This window comes from Nycticebus coucang, chromosome 9 (genome assembly GCF_027406575.1).
Source record: "Nycticebus coucang isolate mNycCou1 chromosome 9, mNycCou1.pri, whole genome shotgun sequence".
Classification (NCBI taxonomy): Eukaryota; Metazoa; Chordata; class Mammalia; order Primates; family Lorisidae; genus Nycticebus; species Nycticebus coucang.
In genome coordinates this window covers 127,336,391-127,340,567 of record NC_069788.1, presented here as the reverse complement: position 1 = coordinate 127,340,567, position 4,177 = coordinate 127,336,391, and the positions used below count along the sequence as shown (strand labels likewise).

Here is a 4,177-nt window from a genome sequence, read left to right as displayed (position 1 = left end):
TCAAACTTTCCACTGTATTGAGAATGATCAGCACACTCAACTTTAGTCCAAAAAGTGAGTACTAGGAGGACAAGGATAATTCTGTGTGCTTCTAATGGTCTACCAAACTGTCCCCCTTTTGAGTGACATAAGAATGTTTCATAATTTACCTGTCTGAGTTTCAAGCAGCACCAACAATTTAGTTACAATTCCAATAATAAACAACTATTCTCCATTCCTATCGTTTTGAAGCACCTACAACTCTTCAATAACAAAAGACATTAAGATGAGATGTTAGCGATGCCATCTGTCTCTTGAATACTTTTGTGTCCACATACAAAGTTCCTACATAGTTTTAGTAGATAGCTCAAAAGACTAGTGGTTTCCACCTTGGTGACAGATTTGTACAATTAAAAACAAAAATGTTTTTCTAAGCAAAGACAGTAATTAACAAACCAAAGAAACAAACAAAAGCCCCCTTTAAGGCTATTGTTACAATGAATGGTTCTATCTGACATTCACTGGAATAAAAAGTTGATAGGGCAAAGATAAATCTGTAGGCATAGAAAAAGATTTTAAAAAAAGAAAAAAATGAGAAGAGGGTTGAAGAGACTGGCAGACACTATCTGTCAGTACTGAAAGGCTTGAGTCACATAGATTGCTTTTAACTTCTTGTTCTCTCATATCATTGGTTAATGAAAACTTTTTCTTGCTTATTTCTTCACACAGCTTGGCCATGTCAATCCGCCACAGAGAGGTGACACATAATATGGATGAACACAATTGATACGACGACGATGTGATAGTAAGCTTGAGATTCTTCATACACATGGCTAGGGCAAGATTTCTGCTGGTAGTTTTAAAGGTGACAGATGAATCCACAAGATTTTCTGTTTTGTCTATCAATAATTCTAATCTTTCTCCCCGCTGAGCTACCAGATCTATGTTTCTGACCACGATTCCTTTCAGTTCATCCACTTGGGCTTGAGTCTCCATCACTTTGTCTAGGCCCTTATTCTCAAGACACTTGAGAACTCACTATTCATGGCATATGGAAGTGCTGTCTGTGCTCTTGAACCATAAGTAGTCTGGAACCTCTTCTTTATCTCATTCAGAAAATTAAATGCTTGGGAACATTCAAAATCATTGTCAATGATACAAAGATATACAATCCTGGCTTGGCAGATAGAATGAAACGAATAATTGCCATGTGAGTATGTTGGTTTGTTATTCTCAGAAGGTATCTTAGCCAGAGTCTGCTCTGTCACCTCCAGGAAGTTTCCTCCACACTAAGCATGTTTGGCAAGGATAGTGGTCGCCCTGGCAACAACAGCAAAAAGAATGGCCATGACTTCAGTCTGTCCAGGTACCCTCTAAGGGCATGCGGGCTGTGGACCCAGGGTCGAGAGTCAGTGCCGGGTTGTCAAATGCCGGTTCCCAGGGGCCTTTTTCTTTCTTTTTTTTTTTTTTTTGAGACAGAATCTCACTTTGTCACCCTAGGTAGAATGCCATGGTGTCATAGCTTACAGCAACCTCAAACTCTTGGGCTCAAGTGAATCTCTTCCCTCAGCCTCTGGAGTAGCTGTGACTACAGGCGCCTGCCACAGTGTCTGGCTAATTTTTCTATTTTTAGTAGAGACAGAGTCTCCCTCTTGCTCAAACTGGGTCAGTGGACTCTTAATATGATACCAAAAGCATAAGCAATGAAAGAACAAATAGGTAAATTGTACTTCATCAAAATTAAAGACTTTTGTGCTCAAAGGACGTGATAAAGTGAAAGGACAAAAATATTTGCTAATCATATATCTGATAAAGGTTTAATATCCAAAATACCTGAAAAACTACAATTCAATAACAGAAAGACAAGCGACCCTATTTTTAAACGGACAAAGGACTTGAATAACCATTTTTCCAAAAAAGACAAATGGTGAATAAGCACACGAAAAGATGTTAGTGTAATTAATCAATCAAAACCACTTCATACTTCCATGATGACTATGATTGAAAAACAGAAACGCTGAGCACGGTGGCTCACGCCTGTAATCCCAGCACTTTGGGAGGCTGAGGCTGATGGATCACCTGAGCTCACGAGTTCGACACCAGCCCAAGCTAGAGTGACACCACCCTGCCACCCCCGTCTCTAAAAATAACAGGGCGTTGTGGTAGGTGCCTGTAGTCCCAGCTACTTGGGAGGCTGAGGCAAGAGGATGGCTTGAGCCCAAGAGTTTGAGGTTGCTGTGAGTTGTGATGCCCACCGCACTGTATCCAGGGTGACAAAGTGAAACTCTGTCTCAAAACAAAACAAAACAAACCCCAGAAAATAATATGTTGTTGAGGACAGGGAGAAATTGATGTCCTCATAAATTAGGTGTAGAAATGTGAACTGAGGCAGCTGTGGGGAAATCCAGCTTGGCAGTTCCTCAAAAAGTTCCATAGCATTCCTGTGAATATACTTAAAGAATCGGGGCAGCACCTGTGGCTCAGTGGGGAGGGCGCTGGCCCCATATACCAAGGGTGGCAGGTTTGAACCCGGCCACGGCCAAACTGCAACAAAAAATAGCCGGGCATTGAGGTAGGCGCCTGTAGTCCCAGTTATTGGGGAGGCTGAGGTAAGAGAATCACTTAAGCCCAAGAGTTTGAGGTTGCTGTGAGCTGTGATGCGACAGCACCCTACCAAGGGCAACAAAGTGGACTCTGTCTCTAAAAAAAAAAAAAGACTGGACAGTGTAACACCAGGGAACGTGATTTAGCTGTGGAAAGGAATGGAGTCCCGTGCACACTACGCTGTGGATGGAACTTGAAAACATTAGGCTAAGTGAAATAAGCTAGACACAAAAGGACAAACATTGTATGACGATTCCACTTACACGAAATATCTAGACTAGGCAAATTCATACAGGCAGAAGGTAGTTGAATGGTTACCAAGGGTTAGCCATAGGGGCAAATGGAGAATTCTTATTTAATGGGTAGAGGGTTTCTGTGGGGCAAGTAAGAAGAAAATACAGAGTGGTGATAGTCGCACAACACGGTTACTGTCCTTGACTTTTACACTTAAAGCTGGTTAAAATGGCATATGTTATGTTGCATGTGTTTTAGCAGACATGCCGCACACACATAAGAACCCGTGTCAAGGTCCGAGAGCCATGTGTTATGAGAGGCTAGTTACTTGCTAGAAAAAGTGAGGAGAGACTGCCAGGTAGCGTAGGTCCCACTAGGTGAAGTCAGAAGCAAGTCGAGGAGCAGTGTCTTCTAAAGTTTAGAATCCAACACTCCAGGTTTCTAATTTTAGTTTGCAGTAGACGTCCCACCAATGCTGATCCAACTGATTTGTCCCCACCCAGTCTTGCTAAGTCTGAGGTGGGCTGGAAACACTATTTTTGACAAATTCCCCAGGGTGAGTGTGAAGCAAAAGAACACAAGTATTGTTATTAGACATTTGTTAATATCCTCTGAAAATGGTGAAAAAAATTCGTCTTATGAGCTGGAGAGCCCCTGATGGCAAGATTCCGTGACCTCTCTGCCCTTTTAACGCCAAGCTCAGCTCCTGCTCTCACGTTTCTGCAGGCTCCGGCTGAGGGCTCTGCACTCCCATCTGCTGGCTGAACCTGCCCCAGGCTTGGGGACCAATCAGAGGGTCCGTCTTCTGCTGACTCAGCATCACGTCACAGCTGTTCCTCCAAATCTCATCTTGTCACCCACCGCTGACCTTGTGCCCGTTTTCTATCCCATTTTTGATAATTGGGTCTTTTTTTTGTCACCAGCCCCCAGTCCTTTTCTTGCCGGTTTTCTCAGAGGAGTCTATCTTTGAATCTTGTTCTCAGGACAAAGATTTTTGTCATAGCTCGGTACTTTTTATCAAAAGCCTCCCCTTCAAGACCACTCTATTTCCCAGTCTCTTTCCATCCCCCAACCCTTGCTTATTGTACTCACATGCTGTTTAATTTCCCTTTTTTCCCCAGAATATCTCTAGGGGGCTGGTGCTTCCTCTGGGTCCCCCCTTCTGACTCACTTACCTTCCCAGGAACAGTCCACCTGTAGGTCTATCCCTCAGTCTGCAGGTCCCTGCAGGCCCCATACTCCACCATTTATTTGCCTTGTTGTGGACAATGTGGTTCCAGGCCCTGCCTGGATGCCCATCAGAATGCCTCATTAGCCCTGCTACTTCCTGCTGCCCAGGAAAAGAACCAGCAGTTATGGG

General features: G+C 43.5%; 1 pseudogene; it reads right to left on the bottom strand.

The window, feature by feature from the left end:
• Positions 1–692: 692 nt before the first annotated feature.
• LOC128594374 (vesicle-associated membrane protein 7-like) lies at positions 693–1,328 on the bottom strand (annotated as a pseudogene).
• Between the last annotated feature and the right edge of the window lie 2,849 nt (positions 1,329–4,177).